The sequence below is a fragment of the Canis aureus genome, chromosome 18, assembly GCF_053574225.1.
Source record: "Canis aureus isolate CA01 chromosome 18, VMU_Caureus_v.1.0, whole genome shotgun sequence".
Classification (NCBI taxonomy): domain Eukaryota; kingdom Metazoa; phylum Chordata; class Mammalia; order Carnivora; family Canidae; genus Canis; species Canis aureus.
In genome coordinates, this window is record NC_135628.1 from 42,497,379 (window position 1) to 42,512,884 (window position 15,506).

The 15,506-nt window shown below is 41.8% G+C and overlaps 1 protein-coding gene across 7 annotated transcripts in view; it reads right to left on the reverse strand.

Annotated features, from left to right (window-relative positions):
* The window catches only part of LOC144288918 (uncharacterized), a 255,559-nt gene that overhangs the window by 143,532 nt on the left and 96,521 nt on the right, over positions 1 to 15,506 (reverse strand). For 5 of the 7 annotated variants that reach the window (XR_013356980.1, XR_013356979.1, XR_013356981.1 and 2 more), the window contains one exon: positions 12,881 to 13,558. The exons of the other annotated variants lie outside the window; for them this stretch is intronic. The gene's annotated coding sequence lies outside the window, so the exon portion shown is untranslated. Of the gene's footprint in view, positions 1 to 12,880; positions 13,559 to 15,506 lie in introns of those variants that run through there. 7 annotated transcript variants of the gene reach the window in all.

The window sequence follows — 15,506 nt, forward strand, 5'->3', positions numbered from 1 at the left end:
GCACAAAAGTAAAGAAATTTAGTTCTGGAAAGGATGACATCAAAGTTCATTTTAAGATGCAAGTAATCATTTTTCTCTGCTAAAGAGACTGAACTCTCTATGACAGAACATAAATGTCTGATTAAGGGTAAAGGTGAAAGCCTTGGTTCATCTTCTAGAAGAAGCAGATGATACTTTCTTGTTAGTCCCTAAGCCTGTGTGATTGGAATAACCATTCCCAGAGCTTCATGAGAAATACTCATAGTAGGGCTATGCGTGTGTTTAATATAGTTAAATCACTGTGTTTAATATAGTTACTCCCCAAATACAAAGGTGTTGGACCACCCTCTAGGAGTTTTTATTCAGTTGCATGAAGACTCTCATAACATTCATGTAGCCTAAAATATCACAGTCATATACTAAACATTTTGCACAGTTAGGTTTTTTAGATACATTTTTAGTTTGTTCTTAATTGCTCTATTCATTTTTAAATTTCTCTATTCCTAGAGTTTTCTTGCTGGAGCAGAGGGGGAGCCACATTTAAATATAATAGAGAGGACTGTTAGAATTCTGAGGAAAGTGAGTAGGCTAACCCCACCCACATCATCAGGAGAAACTTCCTGTGTGAGGTAGGATTTAAGTCATATTAATTTGTCCCAGACCACACCAAAATTAAGCTGTTCACATCCAAAACATTCCATGAATTCAGTTGCGAGGAAGAATTTGTTCAGCCATGTTATGGATTCATATTTCTCTCCTCTCCCAAGAAGGTCTGGGTGTCCTTATAAGGGAGAACGCCCCTGTTTCCCACAGTGTGGAGAGCTAAATAAATACTCTCTCACAGTCAATGCAGAGGTAACTTTTTTTTTAATGGATTAAAAAAAAAAAAAAAAGCAGTTCTGAGAGCCCATCACTGTTTCAGCATCCCCATTCAGAGAGGGGGCTTTTGTCTCTCTCTCAGTGGGAGCTGCCATTTTAATGGGGCCTCCAGCGGGGCCTAGTTTGATGATGTGAAGTAGGTCTGGAAGAATGGAGGAATTTTTTTTTAATTTAGATTTTGGTTAATTTAACTATACTAGCTTTCAAATGAACTGAAACTTTAAAAAGTAAATACACGGTAAATGCAGTCAAAAGCTGCCACCAAATAATTTCAACAATTTCTCATTTCTGAAGCTTTCTCATTTGAAAACCAATCCCTTGAAGTTCTAACAGGCATTAGGGCATCCCCCTCCCATCTGTTTGCAAAAATGAAAATCAAGAGAGTTCATTCTTAAAAATAGGCCTACAGCATACACACGTACTTGGACACAAAGATACACTCCTACGTGCTAGATGAAAGCATCTTCCAAAAATTGCTTTTAGCTGATTGGTGATCCAAGCCAGAATTGAGATGGCTTTGTGGTAATTCTGGGGTTTCCCTTGGGCCTGAGGCAAGAGTACAAAGATACTCAGAGGACTCCCCCGCGTGCCATAGCCTCAGGAGTGTCAGCATTACTGCCCCCCTTGCCCCAAAGGGGGGATTCCAACCTCCCACAACATACTTTCTAGATAAAACTATTGCTCTCAGGAACAAGGCTGGAGCCTGTGGAGCCAAACTGGCCCTCAGACCGCTTTCTGCGGGCCTTGGCATGGGACCTGCCCTCCCTCAGCCCACCCCAAGGCCTCGAGGCCACACACTGGCTGCTCCTGGCAGCTGTGCACCCAGATGCCAACCACTGGAATGTGTTTTATGTTCCTCAGTCTCTGCTGGCTGGCCTCACTGGCTCCAGTGCTGGGCTAAGGCAGCAGGAGAACTGACATGAGATCAGTTTACAGATGAGCCTCTCACCCTTACGGGAACTGTTTGCCTGCACAGACTCTGAGCGGGAGGCACACACTGAGCTCCTTTATAGGGCTACAGGACCACGGTTCTCTTTGGCCAGATTTCTTTAGTAAGCCGCTGACTGCCTGGACCTGCTGCACCATCCCAGTACGGGGGGAGGGGGGCAGTGTGTGTATGTGTGTGCGTGTGTGCTTGCACACCCATGTGTACATATGTGAGCTCATGTTTATATATAAAGGGGCTCATTCTTTGCAGAAATGAATGAATGGATGAATTAATGAATTCTTTTAAGTATAGTTGACACACGTTACCTCAGCTTCAGCTATATAACACAGTGACTCCACAACCGTATTACACTGTGCTCATCACAAGTATAGTTGCCATCTGTCATCATGCAACACTACCACAGTATCATCAACTACATTCTCTATGCTGTGCCTTTTATTCCCGTGAATGAATGGATTTTTAAAAAGTTGGTAGAAGAACTGATGCATTTCCGAAAAACACAAATATCTGGCAAGATGCCACAGGCTCATATATGTTTTTGTAACATATCTATCCATGATTGCATTCTTGGAGAATTCACATAAAGATATCTTGCAGTCGAGCAACCAGCAAACAAAAAAATACTCCTTGATTGGGTTGAAAGTGAGGAGAAGAAATAAAAAAAGAAGAAGAAAAACTACCCTTGTGAAATAATTTGAAATTCAGCTTTGCATTTTTCTCAGTAACTGTTCCCAGCAACTGGGGGATGAGAGTGGGAGTGGAAAAACCCATCCATCTTGGTGCTGTGCCTCTCAGAAGCAACTGTGAAGTCTTGTAGGCAGTCTGCAATCTGTGTTTGTTTCACACATGAAGTTCTAATTCATCATATGTAATAACATTTGGTATCATGTCATTGCATCATGTCATTCATTGGCAAGTCAGTCCAGAGCTTCTCCTGCTTGCCAGTGTAGCCCTTTGGAATATAAAAGTGTGAGGCCGTCCACCACCAAGAGCTTAGATGATGATAAAAAATCATTTTTACCTCTTTTTTATCTTTTCAATGCTTCCTAAAGGAAATGACAACAGCAGATGCAAGACACTAGGCAACATCTGAGCGAGGGATGAGAAGTCAGGCTCTGCAGACCCAATTTTACATGCAGTTCATTTTTGGAGAAGGCATGTAAAAGTGGACATCAAATTATGTAAAATCTTGACAGCAGATATGCTCTAACTTTGAAAAGAATTTAAATTATAAATGTATTACTTTCTTGTAAAAAAAAATACAGTACAGAAATGTTTAAAGTAAAAAGTACACATTCTGCCCTCATTTCTTCTCCCCAGAAATTATCACTTACTAGTCTATGAGTATCCTTCTAGTCTTTTCGCACATGCACATATATAATGCACATGTATACATAACATATATATGTGTTACACATACATGTAAAATGAAATACATATTTAATATATCTACATAGACTGCATCTATTCTCTTTAATGGGATTTTATGAAATATATTGTCCTGTCACTCCCTCCTTACTCAAAAATGTATGTCAGGGACAACTTTTCTTGTCAGTTTAAGCGATTCTAGAATGAGTCTATAATATTCCAGAATATCAATGTACTGTGATTTATTTAGTCCTTCTTATACTTATGGTTATTTATGTTATCTCAATTTTTTTCAGTAATACAAAAAATGCTGTGGTAAAAGTTCTTGAATATCATCAATGTTCAGCATATTGTATTCAGACGCACTATCAGCTAAGCAGACAGAAAGTACAAGAAATGAAGTGTGGGTATTGAATCAAGTATAAATCTGCAAGTTGCAAAGCAGTGGGTTGCCTTGCCTGTAGAAGCAGTAGACTCACTAACAGTTGCATTTGAGTGTGAAATGTATTATTTTTCATAGCCATGACATTATTTGTTCTTACAATATCTTCAGAAGATAACATACCTGTAGGTATGCAGAGCTCTGTCCCCAACGTTATAACTAAAAGAAGTGTGGAATTGGCTCCCCCATATACCTTTGAAATAATGGGAAGGACAGGAATACTCATGGGGTTCTCTGCAGCTAAAAAGACCAGCATTAGCTACAACCTGCAGCTGTGTTTGTCTCCATTTTTCAAGGCTGGAAATCGAAAATTACAATTTATTTTTCCTTAGGTTTATTTTATTTATTTATTTATTTATTTATTTATTTATTTATTTATTTAAAATATTTTATTTATTAATTCATGAGAGACACAGAGATAGAGAGGCAGAGACATAGGCAGAGGGAGAAGTAGGCTCCACTCAGGGAGCCCAACGTGGGACTCGATCCCAGGTCTCCAGGATCACACCCTGGGCTGAAGGTGGTGCTAAACTGCCAAGCCACCTGGGCTGCCCTCCGTCAGTTTAATATCCTGTCTATTCTACCTTCTTTTATTGTGCACCCTTTTTCAAAGTCCCTCACATCGTTATTAATTGGGTCTCGAGTCGTTCCTTTATTATTCAATTATTGATATACATCAGGATATAATAGAGCTCAATAATCTCCAGTATACCAGGAAAAAATAATTGCCATTCACCATCTGGACCAATGAATCTTTTGTTTGTTTGTTTGTTTGTTTGTTTTGTATTGTTAAGTCATTTATAAATAATTTATAGAAATAAAGAGACAGTCAAAAAGATTTTGTTTCAAACCTTAATAACAATTTAAACATAGAAAATTCAAATTTATATTTCAGATTTTCCTGCTTCTGAAAGTATGCATGCCCCAATGGGTAGTATCTTTAAAATCCAACTGACAGGGAATGCCTGGGTGGCTCAGTGGTTGAGCGTCTGCCTTTGGCTCAGGTCATGATCCCAGGGTCCTGGGATCAATTCCTGCATCAGTCTCCCTACAGGGAGCCTGCTACTCCCTCTGCCTATGTCTCTGTCTCTCTCTGTGTCTCTCATGAGTAATTAAATACAATCTTTAAAAAATAATAAAATAAAATAAAATCCAACTAACAATCCATCAGCTGCCATACAGGAGCCTGGATCATTTCTATACTATAAGCACTAATTTTGGATTTCAAATACCTCTGTAGTAGATTTTAGCTTATCATTATTCCTGGGTTTTGTAGCATTTGGCATTATCAAATGCAAAATAGCTCTGGACATATATCTAAAATAAAATTGCTCTATCATATTAGTTTCTGCACCTGATAGAAATGGAAATTAACAGGTTATTATTTGCACATACTTGAAACCAAGTGTCATATATTTCCAGGAATCATCCAGAATCTTACAGTGTTTAGCAATTTTAGTTTGTGTGGGAGTATGAATATGAAGTATAATGTTTCAGTGAGCCTCCTCCTGTAAGAAGTATCTGAACTCTAATGCCCATTCTTTCCCAGTGAAGTTTCCTGATGCCACTCTAGCTGCATTTCCAGTATAAAAGTTGATAGGGCCTTCGGGAGCCTACATCAGGCAGGTAACCAGGTCCTGAAGGAAGGATGGAGCATGGATCTCTCCCTCATTTATTGGGGAATTTCTCATGGGAATCAGGGTACCTTACACCATTTAGAGTACACCAAAAGCTTTTGTCCCAAAAGCTCATTGTTCTCCTTACTTGTTGTTCTTTGCCTACCCTTCCCCTCTTTTTTTTTCTTACAACCCAGAATTCACATTATAATGGATTTTACGGTTTCACCATATAGAGCTGGTTCAAACTCCCTTTACAACCAGATTAATTGCTTTCACGGAATAACTTCATCCATATCCTTTGCAGATTGTAAATCATCAGAGAACAAACCATAAGCCATTTTCCGATACATTTTCAGAGGTACAGACGCTGGTTCTCCCACCTTCTAGACAGCTGACCTTGGGCCACTCTTTTAACTGCTCTAAGCTCCTATCAGCATAAAATCTACTTCACTGGACGATATCAATGATTAAATGAGATTAAAGGAAAAGTTCTGGGGCACTTGGGTGGCTTGGTGGGCTAAGCATCTGCCTTAAGCTCAAGTCATGATCTCAGGGTCCTGGGATAGAGCTTTGCATCACACTCCCTGCTTAGTGGGGAGTCTGCTTCTGCCTCTGCCCCTCTCCTCCCCTCAGGATCTCTCTCTCTGGTTCTCGCTCTCTTTCAAATGAATAAATAAAATCTTAAAAAAATAATAAAAGAGGAAAGTTCTATAAATGAGCCTACCACAGTGCCTGGCCACTGTAGAAGGGGCCAATAGTGTTTATGAAGTCTAAATCCTTTTTAAAAACAATCTCATTTGGAGAATAACGCATTGCATGAAAAGGATTAGCCCCTCCAAATCTCCAAGATTTTAATTTATAATAAAAGATTTTCTTCTTATATATACCATTTTAAGTAAAATATGGTGGTTTTATATAAAGTAACTGGTAAAGGTTTGAATAATTTTGTGTTTATGTAATTTCACTAGGTTTATCCTAATTTAATAAAAGAGGAAATGGAAGTATATGCATTTGATTACTGAAGGAAAAGACAATTTTTTCAATAAAGTACTTATGAGCCAATTTTCATTTTTTCAGAATATTCGTTTTTATGGAGTAAATCTAGACCTGAGTCAAGTCATAAAGGCATGTTTTACTGAATTTGAGACCCAACTACTTTTGAGGAGCTAGTGTGCAATCTTGAATCTCATCAAGAAAGCATTTGAAATTAGGGCTGCTTATGTGTGATTATTTTCATCCTGTCAGAATGGTCATTTCCTTAGAATCCAAATTATTCATTTAGTTTTTCTTTTTTAATCCATTATTCACCATCTTTCTTCCTCATCCCTCTAAAACTCTCTCCTCTATCATCCCTACCAAACTATGAAATAAGATGTAGTGACTTGTGAGTAGGAGGATGCTTGAGGTCTGCTTCACATACTACACTGTCACCGGTATATGAAATCCCACTATTCTCATGTTTTGGCTTGTTAGATTCAAAGTCTCACAGGTACAGAGATTTTACCTATTTCTAAAACTACCGTACATATAGTGGGTACTTTACACAGTATTTGACATAAAGTGGTGCCCAATAAGAGTTTGTTGAATGAATGCAACACTTTTTAAATTTCTTACCATGATTTAATAATGCAAATATATTCAGTAATAATATAGTCTGCATATCCATCACTAGAACCATCAAGGAACTTAGATGTCCACTATATGCCACAACCATGCTAGTCCCTTCTGCACAATGCACTTAGCAGCTATGATGAGGAATCATATTCCTGATGTTTGTCTGGGAGCAAGTATTATTTGGGGGAAGGGAAAGGATGTGTCTAAGGACACAGAGCAACTTGGGAGGGAGAATCATACAAGGGAAAGCTAATAATAATAATGGTTTCATTTACTGAGTTCTGACTGTGGAGCATTTATTCCATTTAACCTTCATGCCAACAATATGAGGTTATTTCCACTTCACAGATAAAGACTCTGAGGCTTATAGATGTTCAGGAACTTCCCCGAGGTCATGCGACCGATGTATGGCAAGGCTAAGCTTTGAAACAGTTTTCTGACCCTAAAGCCTTGTCTCTAGTTGCAATGTTTCTGGCCTTTACTTCCACAAGGGCAGAGGGTTCCTGGGACAGGGTGAGATGGGATTTGAAGCAAAGAGAAGTGTAAGCCAGTGTGCCACCAGACTAGCCTCCTCTACATCATAAGGTTGTTTAGAATACACTCTATTTAGGACAGAAGGTCATTAATACTCATAGAGTTTAATTATCCAGTTTTACTCTTTCTGACTGAAAGTCACTTGGAACAACCCAAGATACTAGACAACATTCTCACTCTTGGAGGCTTATAACTGAACCTTGGAATTTGTGTGGGAAATACCAGAGGTCCTGAGATAGAAAACTATTTTAGCAAATGTACTAGCCATAATGTGAGATTCTTATGTTTCCTACCGCTGAAGTTGACTCAACTGCTTACCTCAGCTGCTTCCCAGTCTTCTGAGAAAGCAATGGCAAATTCTAGAAAAGTTACATGTTAGGGCAGGGAGTACAAGGTGTCTCATGCAGTCTACACAGATTCTGAGGCCTTAAACCAAGCCAGCAAATGCCTGCATATGGAAGCAAACCCCCCAGAAGCAGAGAGGTCTGGCTTTCCACATAGTGGGGTGGCGAATTAGCCATGTCTAACGAACCAGTGGAGCTGGTCCCAGGAATTGGTTTCCCTGAAGGTTTGTGTCTGAAGAACCAGAGAGGGTGGGCTTTTGGAGGGAGAATGCAGAGAATAATGTGGTGTGTGTCATGGGTTCTAGTTCTTTACCTCAGCCCCATAGACTCTTATTTGAGCCCTGAGGAGGCAAAACCTAAAGGAAGAGTTTTCCTGAGAAACTCTGTGAGGCTGGAGGTAGGAGCCATACTGCTTAGGGCCTGGTGGCCAAGTAGGACAGTCAAGTAGGAAGAACTGTTTTCTCCATATTGGGGTTAGATGCAGCAGCATTTTCTCCTTCACAGATGGCTCTGGCCATGCTCATGTTAAGAACTGGTAACCTAGAAAGCATTCAGGACCCTTGATCCCAGACAAAGGCATCTGTGCTCACAGGTGGGCAGTGGCCATGGGACGGTAGTACCATTCAATGCCTTCAAAGGTGGCTGAAACCAACAGAGAAGCTATAGAAATACCACATGAAGATACTGGTTGTGGGCTTCCTTTAGATACCTTTGCAGCCTTCTGTGAATGAATTCCAAAGTTCCTGAGGATTCTGTGTTTAGAGATAGTTCAAAGAGCTAAATACCTTGAATGATGACTTCAAATGTGCCCACAAAGTCTTGTATTATCTAGAAAATGGAATTTTATGCTACTAAAAATAAGTTTTGAGAATCCCAGACCCACTCATGGAAAAATGACCTGGGACCCTCTCACTTTACCTTTCTTATCAGCGCCTACCCCCTTCTGTCATTCCAGCTTTTCTCCTTGTCCTTGGCTGTCCACACTCAGCTCTTTCCTGATGGTGGATGCACTGGGCTTCTCCCAATTCGACCTTTCTCTTTCTTGAACACTGTTGACTATGGATTACTCCACCCCTTCCCAATCTTGGCCCCTCTCAGAGGACCCCCATTCCTCTGCCTAGCTTTTCCCTGCCTCTCACAAGGAGAGTCAAACATATAGAGGAAAACTTTCCACACTAAGGTTTAGTGAAAGCAGACAGCAAGTAATTGAGACCCTCCACATAAAAGCAAAAAAACAGACATCTGTAGTTTACATGATACATGCTTCTAGGTTAAAGGACAGTATATTACAAACATAAATGACACTTTCAGAGAAGCATATTGTATATATTATAATTCCTAACATTGTAAAACAAGAATGTTAAAGTCCCCTAAAGAGAGAGGAGACCATCTGTGGGTTTATGACGTGAAGCAGATGGAACAGTATCTGAGAAGGGCTTAAGTTTCCGTTCCTGATATTGTCATCAATTCAATCATAACTTGAGCAGTCTGAGAAGGATGTTTTCAAATCCTAAGGTGACATAGTATTCAGGAGGCACCACAGAAATAATGGAGAATTCACCACAATGATTGAGCATCAGTTATGTTCCTGGCATACACATCATCCCATGTGTTGTCAAATGTTAACCCGTATCCTACCCAGGCAAAGCAGTTATGAGAACCAAACTTTTTCCCTCCTAGGTTTTCCCCTGATGTCGCTATTTCCAGTATTGTCTGGCACAAGAGTATTTCAAATCTTTTCCATAGTGTTCCAAGGTCTTGCAGTGGAAAGAATCATAAAGGAAGCGCATAATCTCACCCTTTCATCCAAAGGGAGTTTAGCTCTATAATACAAACTATTGTTGTCTTAAAGCACGACAGCTACCAACTCTACCACAGGCCTCTGAATGAGAACCCCAAGGGGCCTTGGAATCTGCGTTTTAACATATTCCACAGGTATTCTTTTGCACACTGAAATTCGAGAACAACCGTCCCAGAACATCTTAGTTTGCTATAAAAATATGAGAAAATGCTCCACAAACACTATGTTATTATGTTCCTCATATAATCTTAGAGGTTGAAAAGAATCAGAGTACTTGTTGTTTAGTTTGTGAATTTTTTTTTTTAAGGAGTGAAAGATATGCTAAAAGTTGAGGAGGAAAGCTTGTATGATAAAGATCCCAGGAAATGAATTGTACATGTCCTCCAAAGGGGGATTAATTCAGTAGGACCTACACATTTTTACAACCTGGATTAAGCCCGTTCTTACGGCGTCATACAATTAGAATTTGTGAGAGCAGGATTACTTCACTGGGAAATCAAAGCAAAACAGCTTTCAAAATATCATATGTCTTTTCCCACAGGCATAATACACAAAAAAACGATTTAGGCAAATTCACCCAGTGGACACTGTTTATTACAACATACTTTCAGTAAAGCCTCTTTGGACTAGATCAGCTCATAGCAGCTTGACATGGAATGCCCAAACATTGGAACAGCTGCTCTATAAGTGAAATATCTTGTTACATTTTCATTAATCAACCAACTATTCAGAAGGTCCTGTCAGTGTGTCCCACAAACATACAAAGTCCCATAAAACTATTCAAAATCTGCTAAAAATCCAATGAACAATAATAGATATTTCTCCAAAGATGGTTCGCATTCAGTCACAAAGCCCTTTCCAACATCCTTTGTTCTGGTGTACAGAGTAAATTTAGCTTGCTTATTTATTTATTTATTTATTTCACCTTGGACTACAGCTAGCCGCAAAAGCTCTTGAGTTCCCCGTAATAATCTGGACTGTTCCTTAGTTCTAGGTGGCCTACCAAGCCTCAGAGTAACATCTGATTTCTCCTGCACCAAATGGTCTCACCATCCATCTCCAAATCCAAAAGATTTAGGTTGCTGTTAAAGAAGGCTCCTGGGAAGATGAGGTTTGACTACCCAGGTGATCCAATTTACCCCTAAGCTTTCCTGAGAAAAAAATCTGAACGCACTGACCACTAGCCAAGCCAGATCTAGTCCCTCCTTTTCTGCCTTTCAAAGTAATTGTAACCAAATGCAGAAATCCCTAACAAGAGCTTCGTGGATGGGCTTCATCAATTCCATAAAATGCTTGAGATTGTGTGTGAAGATTTTAAATGTGCATATCCAGTTCCCCAAGGAGATTGTCCACACCTTCCTACAGTTTTTTCAAAAGGGTCCATGACATTAAAGTTTATGGCATTCACATCTGAAGTTCAAACATAATAGGACTGAGTTAGAACCTACCCCTTATGCTTATTGACTTACTCTTAGTTTGAGCATTCACTTCTTTGTGTCATGGGTACTACCCATGTACTCAGAAAAAGGTAAGTAGCTTGCCTTCTGTATCAGTCAGGAATTGGCTTTGCCCGCTAGTAACACAGATCCTGTCACAGTGGCTTAAACAAATTAGGGATTTATTCTTTCTTGTAAAAGAAATCTGGGAAGGGAAACCCAGAGTCTTTATGCAACCACCGAGACGCCATTAGAGACACAGGCTACTTCTCCCTTCCTGCTCTGACATCCTCAGGACCTAGCTGTGTACTAGTCAAGAGAGCTGCCATCTGTCTGTTTTCCTTTTAAGGAACTTTCCTAGATGTCCCACCAAATAAATTTACTTTACATCCTTATTAGCCAGAACTTAGCAACAAGGGAGGTAGAGAAGTAAAAGCTTCATAGGCAACTTGCTTCCCCATATGCCCCCAAATCAGGTTTTTATTATTAAGAAAGAAGAGTAAAACATGTTCAGTAGGCAACTAGCAGTCTTCTTTATCTTTTATGAGAACAGATGTTAATGAAGTGCCTATTTTCTGCTTAGGTTTCCTCAGGAAGAAATTCTTTGTAACACCTATTCATTCAAGAAAGCAGAAACGTGTCTATGAAATACACTGTTCTACGTGTTTGTGAATCTCTCTCTCCCTGTCTCTCCACCATAGTCTTTCTCACAAGCTGGCACCTGCTCACAGCCACACGTACAACACACACACACACACACACACACACACACACACACACACACACACAGGTGCCCAGCACTGCCAGAGCACTTGAAGCTGATTCAAGAACTGCTGACAGAACCCTGCATCCGCGTTCACCTGCCCCCAGCGCATTCCACCTGCTGCCACACACAACACTGGATGAAGAAGGGGAGACTCCCCTCCTCCTGCTGCTCTGTTTCTCAGTGTTGAAGAAAAATGAGCAAAGAACCCGTCTGTGCCACTGGAGAATTTCCTTTGCTGTGCTCAGCCTTTCCTTGGATCCTCCTGAGCTTTATGAGTCGAGTTCACTTTCCTCAAACCCACTTCAGCCGATTTGTAGGATGGGATTGGGATCCCGAACTCTGGATCTCTTTCCGTAGTCTACCTCACTTACTGGGGTTTACATGGTAGACCAGATGGGCTGCTTTGCTGTCTTTTGTGAGAAAACACCCAGAACCTCATTTATCTTTCTTCCCCTTGAAGGATTCTGATTTATTACCCAGAATGAGTTCTCAAGATGACATCAGCCCGTCCTTGGGAGCACCGTGCACGTGTCCTCCAGGGGTCAGAGGGGACAGGAGTGTTCTAAGGCCAAATATTTCTGGGTCCTAGAACAAATCACTTCTGCTCACTAAGCCCGTTTCCCTGTCGGTAAAATGGCAGTGATCGTGTCTGCTCCAAAGATGGGGAAATGAAGCTCTTTCCCCTGAGCAGCAGTATTTTCCACTAATGGTTTCATCCTTGTGGCCGCCCCGCGGGAAGGGAGCAGCCCGAGTGCGAGCAGGCCCGGGCCGCGGAATCTGCGCTGCAGAGTTTCACTTCCAGTCCTTGGAAGCAGGGGGGCTTCGGGCTCTGCCAGGGAAGGGGGCCCAGTCCGCTGGGCGAAGGACAGACGGGTTCCGACCCCCACGGATGGTTGTCCTGCCCTCGGGGCCAAGACGCGGCGGCTGGAGGGTGAGCGCTGAGCCCCCAGAGCTGCGGCTCGGGAGGAAGCGGTGCCCGGGAGGTGCTCAGGGACAGGCGCGACGGCCCGCGTCCAGGATGGGCTCTCTGCGTGGTTTTCCGCCCTGAGAACTGTGTGCATAAGGGTCCCAGGGGCCGCATGGAGGGGGCTCTTTAAAAACAACTCAAAAAAAAATTAAAAAAAAATAAAATAAAATAAAAAATAAAAACAACTCAACTGCAAGCCGGAGATGCTGCGGCTGAGCAGGCTCTGCCCTCGGCCTGCCGAGAGCACAGCCCTGTCTGGCTTCCTGCGAAGCTGCTCGGGGCCCAACATCTTCTCTCCGGATCCTCTTCTCAGCAGCGGCCACAGCAGTAAATCTTCAGAGAGGCCTCATTAGGCAAGTTCCTTTTTGAACTCCCTCCACCCTCCAGACCTCTCGAAACCACCACTGCCATTCTAGCATGTTATTATTTTTTCCTCCTAAGCTTGCATTTTCCTCGATCCTGGCACCTAGGCCTCCCCACACGGCTCTCTCTTTCCTTCACGGACTCTTCTCTAGCTGGAACCCCTCCAAAGGGTGTGTTCGTGCAATCAAAAACTTCCCTTTTTGTTTTATCGCATCACTGAACATACCAGATAAGGCCCAGCAAAGGGAGAGAGGGAGGGCTCCGGCTGGTTGGACTGGGGGCGGTGTGGCGGTGGGGGGCAGGTGAAGGGGGCACAGGAAGAAAGCAGAGGAAATCTTCACTTCAGCTCTGAGGACCATGTAGGGACAGCAAACAGACACATGGGTGTCTGGTGTGGCCTCTCCCCATCCGACCCCTCTCAGGAAGGCCACCTCTCAGGAAGCTGCACGCCCGCATTCAAACCTGCAGCCGATGACAGTCCAAGACCTGAAAAGAGCCTGTAGAACAAACCAGACACAAGATACAGTAAAACACAGATCCCAGGGCATTAAATAGTTAATTTTCAGCAAACCCAAAATTGCATTTCCATCATGTGCAAGCAGTCAGCTGCTATTGTAGGTCACCGAGATACAACGCATTATTTCTACAGTTTGTGGAAAACATTAGGCAGCTGTAATAAAGTCAATGGTATTTCCTTCCTTACTGAAACATGACTTCAGTAAATCCCTGTTTAAATTTTTTCCCCTTTCTAAACATTTCTCTCCATCTGCACGATAAGTCAATAAAAGAAATTAAAAGTTAAAATGCCTAATGAAATTTTATCAGGCATGAAATGGCATTTAAACCAGAGTTGCCACCCGGGCTTAGATGGATGAAAGCTGACCCGAACTTGAGGGGTTTATAAAAAGCAGGGGGAGGGTAACAGCAAGTTTCAGTGGCCTTTATGTATTGCAGCCACTGAAAAAGAAAATCATTCCAGAGAGGCATTCCATGAAACCGAGACTCGCGGAGCAGTTAAGATTTTTACAGGAGGTACATCATTTCTGTAAACCTCCACATTCTTTCAGGCCGCCATTCGTTTTTTTCTTATATTCACTTCTTTGCGCCCACATGCTTGTTTTGAAATCAATCTTCATCTGTGTAGTCTGTCATGATCCCAGGAAGAGTGGCAGGAAGAAAGCCTGAGAACTTTAAGAAGAAGCAACAGATGGGAAGGGTAGAGGACTTAATCTTTCTTAGAGATGAGCATTGGGATGTGCCATGTAGACTCAGAAGGAGTTTTAAATAAATGGGCATGGGGCCGGGGCCAGGGACGGGAAATCATTCTCCTTTATATAAAATTATTTTAATAATTATGTATTACTGCATACTTAGGACATAACAGACATCTCATTTTCATAGGAGTCTGAAAAGAAGCCATTCAATGCGTGTGAGGATAGTTCTCAGATTTAACAATTTAAAAGATTAAACTTCTTTGAAAACAAATCCCAGAGTCATCCTTCATGCAGAACATCCACTGAAGTCAAGAGGCATTCCATCTAGGAAGGGACAGCAGTGGCAGACTCTAATTGGAGAGCATATTCAGAATTTTCCAGAAATATCCTATAGTTTGTAGCCAGAGGGCTGTGTCACAAAGTGGTTGGCCTTGCTGATTGTCTTGGTGGAAGGAAGCTGTTGTCCAGCCTGCAGAGCAAGGAGAGGCACTCTATCCATTTCTAATGGCTCTGAAAATCAGCATGGGACAGTGGTTTTCTCACACGGTGTTCCATTCAGCTGCACTTGAAAAGCCAGCTGCCAGAGTGCTGAGCCCGAGCAATGTGGAAGAGAGAATCCTTGCCTCTATCTGCACACCGGCCATCAGGTAGGCTGGGAACTATGTTTGTCAGCCGGGGGCAGCGTCACAGCACCAACAGGATTATGAATGCATCCTACCAGCACGCACCTACACTGACAGTATTAAAATTCCCTTACTTCAGACAAGGTGATACAATTTTCAAGTATTTGCACAGCTTTCAGTGTCTCCCAAGTTTTTTAAATCATCCAAGAAATCTGGGTCTGCAAGTCCACAGAGAATGTGTTTACTTTTATTTTTTTAAAAATCCTGGTTTTCTGTAACAACAAAACAATTTGCCCTAATTTTTCAAACTTCTGCCTTACCAGGCTAACCCCAGAAATCCTGTAGTATTGGAGGCTCTATGACACTGAAACACACAAAACACTTCCAACAGCGTGCTTGGTAATATTTGGAGGGACAGTTGACCCCGATAAAAAGAGTTGCAAATTCTATGCAACAGGTCTGCAGAGTTCCAAGGATGGGGAGCCCTCAAGATCTGCAGCTATGCATGAGTCTCCAGTGTTTACAGCCCAGCCACCAAAGCCCAAACAAGGCTCTTACCAGACTAGGTGGGAGCAGAACGCCTGAGCTGTTGCAGGCTGCAGGGGAGA